This window comes from Malus sylvestris, chromosome 11, assembly GCF_916048215.2.
Source record: "Malus sylvestris chromosome 11, drMalSylv7.2, whole genome shotgun sequence".
Lineage (NCBI taxonomy): Eukaryota > Viridiplantae > Streptophyta > Magnoliopsida > Rosales > Rosaceae > Malus > Malus sylvestris.
Window position 1 is genome coordinate 2,690,989 of NC_062270.1, and position 12,405 is coordinate 2,703,393.

At 39.7% G+C, this 12,405-nt stretch overlaps 1 long non-coding RNA gene across 2 annotated transcripts; it reads right to left on the reverse strand.

Moving 5' to 3' along the window:
* Window positions 1-1,892: 1,892 nt before the first annotated feature.
* Window positions 1,893-11,074, reverse strand: LOC126591062 (uncharacterized). 2 transcript variants are annotated; one of them, XR_007612240.1, is made up of 7 exons: window positions 10,838-11,074; window positions 10,266-10,370; window positions 9,410-9,628; window positions 2,768-2,958; window positions 2,586-2,683; window positions 2,405-2,502; window positions 1,893-2,229 (listed from the first exon to the last, which is right to left on the reverse strand). It is a non-coding gene; the product is annotated as an uncharacterized LOC126591062 (long non-coding RNA). The 2 variants fall into 2 exon arrangements; XR_007612239.1 differs by having other exon boundaries at window positions 2,768-2,969.
* Between the last annotated feature and the right edge of the window lie 1,331 nt (window positions 11,075-12,405).

A 12,405-nucleotide genomic window follows, 5' to 3' on the forward strand; every position in this document is an offset into this window, starting at 1 on the left:
GAAATCGTCCTTCGGGAAATACATGAGGGAGTCTGTGGAGATCATGCTGGATCTCGGTCCCTAGCACACAAGACTTTTCGCCAAGGATATTACTGGCCAACACTCTACCAGGATGCCATCAAAGTATCCCGCTCATGTGACAAATGTCAACGATATGCGACTATTCCTCATTCCCCTTCAGAGCCTCTTACTCCTATGATCAGCCCTTGGCCCTTCGCCCAGTGGGGACTTGATTTGATCGGCCCAATGCCGGCAGGGAAGGGCAAAGTCTGTTACGCAGTCGTTGCAGTGGACTACTTCACAAAGTGGGCCGAAGTAGAACCCTTGGCAACCATTACTGAGGCAAAGATAGAAGACTTCGTGTGGAAGAACATCCTTTGTAGATTCGGCATTCCCAATGCGATAGTCACTGACAATGGGCGACAGTTTGACAACAAGAAGTTCAGGTTGTTCTGCTCTAAGTTCAACATCAACTTATGCTTTGCCTCTCCAGCTCATCCCCAGTCTAATGGACAAGTTGAGGCCATCAACAAAATAATCAAGCGCACTTTGAAAACCAGCTTGGACAAAGCTAAAGGCTGTTGGCCAGAATTTGTACCCCAAGTTCTTTGGTCATATCGCACTTCATATCGGACTTCAACAGGAGAAACTCCATTCTCACTTGCCTTTGGCACAAAGGCGGTTGTCCCTGTTGAGCTCGAGCAAGCAACATTCCGAGTCCAGAACTACATTCAAAGTGAAAATGACAAACAACTCACCCTCAACTTGGATTTAGTCGAGGAACACAGAAACCAAGCTCACTTGAGGAATGTTGCCTACAAGCAGCGCATCTCCAACTATTATGACTCTAGGGTCAAGCCTCGTTCTTTCAAAATAGGAGACTGGGTCTTAAAGAAAAGATTACTCTGCGACAGAGTCCCGAGTGAAGGCACACTTAGTCCAAACTGGGATGGACCGTATGAAGTCATTGGCATCAGTCGCCCTGGCTCTTACACACTTAGAAGCTCCGATGGCAAGACCCTTGGCCATCCATGGAACGCTGATCACTTGAAGTACTACTACAAATAGACTCACGATGTACAAGTGTTGAGCTATAGCCGTTCGGCATCCTATGTAATGAAGGCCATTTGGCAATGAATTCAATAAAGAGGTAATTTAGCCAACTTAGCCCTCACTCTTTTACATTCCTAGCAATGGAACACTCAAGTGTTGAAACCTCAAAGCAGATATATCCAACGAAACAAAATCTAAGTATGTGTCGACAAGACTATACAAAGAAAGGAACAACCAAACAATGGCTTATATCCAAACAATAGATCTATTCATACACAGCAAAAAAAAACTTCACCTACAAAGCTTCACCTACATAGCTTCACCCAGAAAGCTTCATCTACAAAGCTTCACCATCAAAGCTTCACCTCGAAAGCTTCATCTACAAAGCTTCATCTACAAAGCTTCACCATCAAAGCTTCACCCAGAAAGCTTCATCTACAAAGCTTCACCATCAAAGCTTCACCTCGAAAGCTTCATCTACAAAGCTTCATCTACAAAGCTTCATCTACAAAGCTTCACCATCAAAGCTTCACCTCGAAAGCTTCATCTACAACGCTTCATCTACAAAGCTTCACCATCAAAGCTTCACCTAGAAAGCTTCATCTACAAAGCCTCACCTACAAAGCTTCAACACCACAGCTTCACCTACAAAGCTTCAACACAAAACCTTGCTCCAAATAAACAAATTTTGTTCACAAAACCCAAGATGCCCTTGACCTTGTACAAAAACACTTGGGTAAACATAACCATTTTTTGTTTTACACCCACAAGGGCCCAAAATTTTCCTTCTTATTTATTCACTTATATATGTTCCCAAACATATTATAATAGATCCAACAACAAGCCAAAGTCCCAAGTTTCATAATGGACAAAAGTACAAGCAATTCATCAATAATGAAGGTGCTACAAAAATTGGAATCTGCCCCAAAATAGAAATCCAACCCAAGAGACTTTTTCTCTCTCTCCCTCTTCCGCCTCCTTTCATCTATCAAATTTCTGCAACCTCTGCTCTTCTCCAATGGAGCTGAATTTTGGACACCCTATAGTTCTTGAGCATATGAACAACTTTCAAGAAGGAACCATTTCTGTTTGAGCGACGGAAATTGAAGTGTTGAAGCTCCAAACATGACAGTCGGATTCTTGCAGATTTCGAAGCTGCTGTGATGTTTCGAAGATCTGGAAATATTTAACCATTAGTTCATTCTGAATTTTTGATATGTTATGAAAGAGACGATGAGGAACAACTTCAATGAAGAAAGCATGCTGATCTGAACAATAGAAAATGGAGTTTCGAAGCTCACAACAAATCTGACGGGTTGACAGAAAAATAATAACCAGTCATTCATCATACCTGAATTTCTTGAGTTATACAGCTCCGAGGGATCTCAATTTTGGATATGTTGTAGTTCACGAGCTGAGGAACAACTTCAATGAAGAAAGCATACCGATCTGAGCAACAGAAAATAGAGTTTCAAAGCTCACAACAAATCTGACGGGTTGACAGACAAATGATAAACAGTCACTCATCATACCTGGATTTCTGGAGTTATACTGCTCCGAGAGACCTCAAATTTGGATATGTTGTAGTTCACAAGTTAAGGAACAACTTCGATGAAGAAAGTATGTTGATCTGAGCAAGAGAAAATGGAGTTTTTGAAGCTCACAACAAGTCTGACGCGTTGATATACAAATGACGAACAATCACTCATCATACCTGAATTTCTGGAGTTGTACCGCTCCGATGGATCTCCAATTCGGATATGTTGTAGTTCACGAGCTAAGGAACAACTTTCATGAAGATGGTTTTGCGATTTGAGCCACAGAAAATGGTGTTATATTGAAGAGCTACCACTCCCTCTACGTAGACACCCTCCTTGGTTTACCTAGCTCCAACACCCACATTTCCTTCAACAAGACTGCAGCAAATCAGATTGTGAGGAAAGATGGCAATCTTTCCAGCCAAAAAGGAAAGGCAAAGCAAAAGAAAATTAAACACATTGATGGCATATTATGAAAGAAGAAAAGGAAAAGTAGTAAATGATGATGAAGTGTGGGAACAACATCATGACAAATGATGATGAGTCATGCTTTCCCCCCTCCTTGGATTCGGCTGAAAACATCCCCCTATTTGGATTCAGCTGAAAACATCCCACTCAGTCGACAAAAAAAAACAAAAAAAACAAAAAAAAAACAAAAAAAAGAAAAAAGGGCCTAGGCCTCCACTTCTTTGGGCCTAACACATCTTCATAACAAAAAACAATATATGAAGAAAGAGCCCTGGGTTACCACTTCGAAAAGAAACAAGTGAAGTTTTCCTACTCATGACATTGACTACTAGCTAGACACCTCATTCGGCAACTCTCTTCGCCTGAAGACTTGGGGGACTCCCACCATATGCTACTGCACCTTGATACTCGGCAGTCTCACAACCACTCAGTGACTTGGATTTTTCAAGTCTCCAACCGAGAAGTTTTCCTCACTCGGGAAATTAAGGGAACACTACCTCAAACTACATGCTTCACTCACAAAGCTTCAACAATACAGGTTTCAACAAAAGCAAAAATTCAAAGAACTTTATGAAGAAGGCTTTGGTGTATTTAACACAATATGTTGAAATGAAGCAAAGCTTATTTATTAATATTTTCGATAAGCCACAAATATGTACATATACATGAGTCAAAATAAGCAAACAAAAGGGAGCCTTCACAAAGGTTGCTTAGGGGAAGTCTCAGCAGTCGGTAGAGCCCCAGAAAGAGAAAGCACCGGAGGGTGGTTATCCGGAGCCTCAGTACTTGACAAAACCCCAGAAGGAGGAGGCATTGGAGGTTCATCATTTGAAGCTTCATTACCAGGTACAGCCCCAGAGGACGAAGGCAATAAATGCCTTTGGAACAAACCCACAAACCGCTGATGATCAAGTAAAACCTTACCATCAGATTCCTTCATCTGGTCAAGCTTCCTCTTCATGTTTGTAGCATAGTCATGGGCGAGCCGGTGCAACTGCTTATTCTCATGCTTGAGCCCTCTAATCTCCTGTTTGAGACTCATCACTTCAGCAGCCAATGATTCAACTTGGCGGGTTCTAGCAAATAGGCGTTGGGCCATATTAGACACAGAACCTGCACACTGAACACTAAGAGCCAGAGAGTCCTTAACAGCCAACTCATCAGACCGTTTGGAAAGTAGTCTGTTATCTTTGGGAGTGAGAAGGTTCCTGGCCACCACTGCAGCGGTCATATCATTCTTCATCACAGAATCCCCAACGGTAAGAGGACCAGTAGGGGATATGAAGGATGGGCGCCATATGTTGTCTGGAGAAGGCGTGGCTGTCTCTTCTCCAAGGTTCAAGTCAAAACGACGGTCGGAGGGTCCAGACATTTTCAAATGTGTTGAAGAAGGAAGAGGTCAGACAAATCAAGATCTTAGAAGTGCAAGAAATGAGCTTCTACTGGTAGAGATTCAAGTGTGCTGTGGAACTTAATGCCAGCCTCTATAAAAATCTGCACTCGACGGAGCTTCAGAAATCGAAGAGGCGTTTGCTTTCTCAAAAGCTGGGCTGCTCAGAGACCACGAGGGCCGATCTCAGAAATCGAAGAAGCACCTGCTTTTTCAGCCTCGTCAGCACCTGTCACATGCACAATCAGCTTTGCGGAAATTACGGGCAATCTGTCGAAGATTTCTGGTGAAGTAGAAAGCACGTGAATCTTACTGTTCAATCACCGCTCTCCATATGCACCATCAACTCCTCGGGTACCACATATAACTTTGTCAAAGATCTCTGACAAAGTTTAGGCACGAGAATTTCGAAGTTCCAGCTACCCTACTATTACCCATAAGGGTAAAGGAACAGCACCACTGCTTGACAACTGGAAAGTCCCTATGTGTGTCGACCTCCGTGTTTTGCGGCAAGACAGGTTGGCAAGAACGTCCAACCTTTACTCACATTCGAGAAAAGACTCCCAACATAATTACTTTCTCAAAAACCGGAGTAGCACCGCTTTCCGAATCTCGAGAGTCAGATCCTCGACGGGATTGCTTGTTCGAAAACCGAAGAGGCACAACTCTCAGAACTTCGAGAGCCAGATTTCCTTAGATAAAGCTTGTCTGTAATCTTCACACGTAATATCAGCTTTCCAGATACCACATACCACTTTTTCAAAGTGCTCTGACAAAATTAAAACACGTGAAGCTGGCAGCTCCCACTACATTGCTGTGACCAAGAAGGGTAAAGGAATAGCATTACTACTTGTTATTGGGAAATCCCTATATACATTGACCTCCCTCCTCAACGGACAGGCAAACCTGCAAAAATGCTCAACCCTTTCTCGCATTCGAAAAGGCAACCTCAACATAACCTCTCGAAATACTCAGCTTTATTTCCCCCCGATAATACCTCAGCAAATAAGCCACACTAAGAACAAGAGTATCTCATATCATCAGGATCGAAAGCAAGAGTATCCCATATCATGCTTTCTCCCTGTCTTTGTCTTTGTCCTTGTCCACACCTGCAGGACAAGGAGAAAGAGAGCAGTCAGTCGGAACCTGAAATCAAACCTCCAATTTGGAACTGACTGCCTGGAGCCTTTGCCTGTTTGCTTACTTAGCATTGCTCTCGAGTACTCATCCTCAACTGTTGTCAAGGTCACGAATTCCACCGGCAAATACCTCATGACAGTTGATCAGATATTAGCTCTTTACACTGAAGCTGCCAAGCGTGGATGAGTCACTATGAAGGAATGTTCTGAAGGACCATTTAAATGCAAAGGTTGCACACCACTTCTGCCATGCAAAAGATTGAAGCAGAAGGTTCAACGGTGAGCTGAAATAGATCACTACAGCACGACACCTTTCCATACCACATTCATTATTCCGTCAACAGCAAAAGTATCCCATATCATCAAGGTCGAACGTACTCTAGATTTGATGGACTTGTTTTAACCCTCAAATTTTTGAATCGGCCTTATACTCTGAAGGGCACCAGAAAACCCTCCAGCACAGTTCAAGAATAAGCCTGTGGAAAGTTACTTCTTCAAAAGCAAAAGTATCTCATATCATCTCTTATCCATTTGCTTCTCCTTATCCTGGCAGTTGAATGAGAGACAAGGAGAAGGAGACCAATCAACCGGAAGCCGAACTCAAACCTCTGATCCTGGGTTGCTTACTTGGAAGTTTGACTGCTTACCTTGTCTGTCACCTCTTTCGGCAGATCTCCTAGCTCGGCGACTTGGGGGACTCCTACTATAGGGTTTGTATCACACTTGACTAAGCCCGAAACTACAACTAAGCTTCAAGTGAAATTGATACATTACCTTGTGCGTCAACATCAGCTAAATACACCATTCCCGGATGGAGGAAAGGTACTTCCAGAGAAGGGCAGATGAAGATCAGACCACACTTCGGTACTTAGAAGTTTCGTGATTACTCAAGGGATTGGATCTTACAAGTCCCCAACCGAGGAGTTTCCCTCACTCGGGAACTTAGGGGAGCACTGTTTGTACCATACTTGACCAATCCCGAAACTACCGAGCACCGGCCAACGCTATACTGTCAAGGACCCAGAAGAGTTCCCCTCCGACCAGGAGGCCAATCACTACTCGACACGTGTCAAGATTAGAAGCCAATCAGAGCGCAGCACGTGTCGACATCAAGAACCAATCATAACATGACACATGTCAATGTGACAAAGCTACAAGTTTTTCTATAAATAGGGGTCATTCCCCCACAATATTGCCTAATGCCATTTGTGTTAAATCATTCACAAGAACTCACTAAATTGAGAGCTTGATCCTTTGTACTTGTGTAAGCCCTTCACTAATAATAAGAACTCCTCTACTCCGTGGACGTAGCCAATCTGGGTGAACCACGTACATCCTGTGTTTGCTTCTCTGTCTCTATTCATTTACGTACTTATCCTCACTAGTGACCGAAGCAACCAAGCGAAGGTCACAAAACCTGACACTTTCTGTTGTACCAAAGTCTTCGCTGATTTTGTGCATCAACAGCTGATATGTCTAATGTGTTGCCTAATGATGGTTCGTCCAGTGATGATTCTTCTAACACTTTGGTACACATGAAGTAAATTCTGACGATTCTTCTCCTTATCAGTTGCCTCCACGAGCTAATCGTGGAAAACCTAAAGTACAATATGAGCCTGATATGCATGCCAAAGCCAAATATCCTATCAACAATTATATGTCTACTCATCGTTTGTCCAAACTATATGCATCTTACATATGTCAGCTATCTAGTGTATCAATTCCAACAAAATTGCAAGATGCTTTGTCTAACCCTAAGTGGGTTAATGCCATGAAAGTTAAGATGGAAGCTTTGGAAAAGAATTCTACTTGGGATTTGGTTCCGTTACCAAACGGGAAGAAAGTCGTTTGATGTAGATGGTTGTTTACTATTAAGCACAAAACAGATGGTTCTATTGACCAGTATAAAGTCAGATTAGTTGCTAAGGGTTATACTTAAACCTATGGGGTGGACTATCAGGAGACCTTTACTCATGTTGCCAAACTTAATATTGTGCGTGTTCTTCTGTCCTTAGCAGTAAACCATGATTGGCCTCTGTTGCATTTTGATGTTAAGAATGCTTTCCTTCATGGTGATCTTAAGGAGGAAGTGTATATGGATCTCCCACCTGGTATTGGAACATCTCCTGGAAAAGGTGTTGTATACAGGTTACGAAAGGCCTTATATGGTTTGAAACAATCTCCTAGAGCGTGGTTTTGGAGGTTTACAAGTTCAATGAAGAAGTTTGGGTATATACACAGTCATTCAGATCATACTTTGTTTCTAAAGCGACAAAATGGTAAGCTAACTACATTGATTATTTATGTTGATGACATGATAATGACTGGTGATGATCAGAAGGAGATACAACGCCTTCAAAAGTACCTAGCTACTGAGTTTGAGATGAAAGAATTAGGTGAATTGAAGTATTTTCTTAGAATCGAGGTTGCACGATCCAAGCATGGTATTTTTCTGTCTCAACGAAAGTATGTTCTTGATTTGTTAGCTGAAACAGGTATGTTAGATTGCAAACCTGTTGATACTCTGATTGAGCAGAATCATCGTCTGGGCTTATTTCCAGATCAAGTTCCTACTCATAAGGAACAATATCAGAGGCTTGTGGGGAGATTAATTTATTTGTCTCACACTCGCCCTGACATTGCTTATGCAATTAGTATGGTAAATCAGTTTATGCACTCACCTAGTGAAGCTCATATGGATGCAGTGACCCGTATTTTGAGGTAATTGAAGATGGCTCTTGGCAGAGGCTTGGTTTTCTCCAAGAATGGTCATTTGAATATCGAAGGGTATACAGATGCAGATTGGGCAGATTCTATCACTGATCGGCGATCTACATCTGGATATTTTACGTTTGTAGGTGGTAATTTAGTTACTTGGAGAAACAAGAAACAAAAAGTGGTGGCTAGGTCAAGCGCAGAAGCTGAGTTTCGTGGTATGTCTCATGGTGTATGTGAGTTGTTGTGGTTGAAAAAATTGTTGAGAGATCTTGGGTCTAAACCCAAAGTTGCTATGAAACTTCATTGTGATAACAATGCTGCTATTGAGATTGCTCATAATCCAGTGCTATTGGGCAGGTTTTATCACTGATCGGCGATCTACATCTAGATACTTTATGTTTGTGGGTGGTAATTTAGTTACTTGGAGAAGCAAGAAACAAAAAGTGGTGGCTAGGTCAAGTGCAGAAGCTGAGTTTTGTGGTATGTCTCATGGTGTATGTGAGTTGTTGTGGTTGAAAAAATTGTTGAGAGATCTTAGGTCTAAACCCAAAAGGTGCTATGAAACTTCATTGTGATAACAAGGCTGCTATTGAGATTGCTCATAATCTAGTGCAACATGATCGAACAAAACATGTGGAGATTGATCGACATTTCATTAAGGAAAAATTGGATGCTGGAATTATTATGTTTCCGTTTGTGAGATCTGAAGATCAACTTGTTGATGCTCTTACTAAGGCTGTGTCTAATAGTGTGTTTTCCAACTCGCTTGACAAGTTGGGCATGCATGACATCTTTGCACCAACTTGAGGGGGAGTGTTGCGAGTTATACATTAGTTAAAGTGTAAATAGTAGTTTATTGTCCCACATTGTTGAAGTACATATGTAATATCAACTGTAACTCCTATATATACTCCACTTTGGAGATTAATGAATATATAAGAAATTCTCAAATATTGTCATATATATTTTTTGTATTTACCATGTTGAGTTTAATATTGGTATTTACCATGTTTAGTTTAATAGAGCTATATATATATATATATATATATATATATATATTTGTAGATAACAATGTTCCTTAATTTTGTGAGAGAATATCTTACTTTGAGGTTAGATCGAAGTAGATCAGACGACGGTGCTGACAGATGGGAATGTAAGAGATGATGACAGAAGAAGAGAAAGCACACTCCCAGCAACGGTAAAGACTCTCCTTAGCCGATGGCGGGTTGTGCTCTCTCTCTTCTGTCAACATATATGAACTCTAACCTCATTCCCCATCTCATCTATACACCCTTAATGCCACAAAACTCATGCATTCATCCCTGCAGTGCAAACCATCAATTAATAGGGTGAGGTAACGCATTCAGGCTCATATAAATCTGATATATTATATACAATGCATATTAGCATGTCTACTACCCCTTACATACATACATACATACATACATACATACATACATACATACATATGCATACATATATATATATATATATATGCACAGAAAGCTTAAGGGGAGGGATCCCCATTTTTTTCAAAAAATGGGGATTAGATGTGGGGCCCACTTCACATCTAATTTCAACGATCCAAACCGTCTATTTTGTTAGTCTCGATTCATAGATCATCCTTGCAAAATATTAGCTAAATTGGAAATGTTTAAGACATCTAATTGGGTTCAAGGAAATGAACGAATACTTTGTTATATAAGAAAATATGAAATTTGATATTGATAATTAAATAGGCAAATGGTTTCGGATTGAATTGAATTTTTGCAAGGATGATCTATGAATCGAAACTAACAAAATAGACGGTTCGGATCGTTGAAAATTGATGTGAAGTGGGCCCCACACCTAATCCCCATTTTTTTCAAAAAATGGGGATCCCTCCCCTTAAGCTCTCTGTATATATGCATATGTATAGATACTGGCGCAGTTGTAGAAGAGGTATTTAATGGCACAAACCCGGTTTAGTGCAACTTTCGGTCTCGAAGTCAGATTTTGGCCCATGAGTTGCGGGGGACAAACAGTTTGTGCCGTGAAACTCCTCTTCTACTCACACACCATACTCTGTATAGATATATGATTTTAAATATCCGTTAATTCATTATTATAAGCATAATTTTTGCTAACAGATAAATAATTAAACATAAGAACTTGCCTCTATATATAGCCAAAAATTAACCATGATCTGGGATTTTTTTTTTTCATCAAGCCAATAAATATGTACTGATCATGAAACAAACTGATCAATATCAACATCCATCACCATGAAGGGGTAATTTGTGAGTGAAATCAATACTGAATTTATAAAATTTATATGTATATATAATGTGCTCAGATATGTATTTATATATACCTAATGTATGCATATGCATAAAAAATCAGATTAAAACAATATATCTACTTATCACAGGAACTACTTCATAAAAATAAATATAATTTATCATGACAGTTTAATCAAAACACAGGCTAAAAATTGAGAGAGAGAGAGAGAGAGAGAGAGAGAGAGAGAGAGAGGAGAGTGAGAGTTTTACTCTTAGGGTTCTTCAACTTTTGCTTAGCTGGTCATCAGATACGATTTTCACTGCAGAAACTACTAGTTTCTCTTCACTTTCCATGAAAGATAAAGAGGAAAGAAGAAATAAAGAAGTAGATAAAAGCAGAGAACAAGTGTGGGAGTGAGAGATACGTATAAGCTACAAATTCTATACCTCAATGTATCAGTTGTTGATGAATAGTGTTCATCTTATAGGGACCTGGCCGCTGACTATAACCGGTGACTTGTAGTATGATTTATGACCGTCTAGTGAGCGTAAACTGGTTTCGACACTAGTTTTTATTTTATGATTTAGATGTTGTATTAAACATTATGGATAGCCACCGTTTTAAATATCAATATGCGTGAAAATATCAATATGCAAATTTATAAAAATGTAGGTGGACACGTCGATATCGGTTGCCTTCATAAATATTAAAGAAATTTGCAATGTGTGATATATCTCATTCAGATTTAGTTGAAATTAAAAAAAAATTCATAAAATTTCAAAAGTTTGAAATTTGAAATGAGTTCCCGCAAAATATATGTAGTGTATTAGTAAATATTGTAGATATTTATTGATTTTCTTTATCTTGGCGATATAGGATGAAGTTTGTATTTTACCCCTTCTATATTGATTCTTAATTTTTTTTTAATATTTCAACGAAAATATTGACGATTTGTAAATATTTTAAACACAAGGTAGTATATAGGATTTCAAATATATTCAAACCCAAACGTTACTATTATCCGGAATTAAACTTACATTTTAATTAAAAACAGGCTACCTGATTAACATAACAAGATATAAAATAACACTTCCTTTTTCTCGAGTATGCAAGCTTATCCGTTTGTACAAATTTGGTGTTAGGACTTGGGAGATTCTTTTCAAACGTGATGAAACTTTTCACTGTCAAAGGACTCAAAGTCGTTAATGGCACCAATAAAATTTAAAATTTAAAATTGTATTTAATTAAGGAGAAAATGACGTTGATAAAGAATAATAAGACCCGTGGTGTAAGCAACGTCATAAATGGGTAACCAAAAATGGTGGGGGTGGATGTTGACCGGCTATTTCAGGTCGGCCGGATCCAAGAAAGGGTCTTTGTTTCTCTCTCACCTCACCTGACATCACCCGTGATAACCGATAAACTCGTCGCTTTCGCGACTGTGGAGAATATCGAGACCGTTGAGTGGTGCCACGTGGAGGACATGCACGGGTGGTAGGCTGGTGATTTGGGATATGAACAGTGACTACCTTCCTCTCATGAATTTTGCATACTTTAGTTTATTATCTTATTTTCCACGCCGAAACTTTATATTAAAAAAATAATACATTTGTCAAAAGTGCACGATAAAAATTTTTAAAATGCAAACAACAGTGTACTAATTATTAGATCGGTGCCATGCTAATCTCTATGATTTAGTGAAACTCTTCGTAATACATTGTTATTAATATACCAAATCAAATCAAAATTTTCATTTACAATTCAAACATATTACTTTTACCACATTTTCATACTATATTTGTACCATCTTTATAATAAAAAGGGGATCTATATGTGT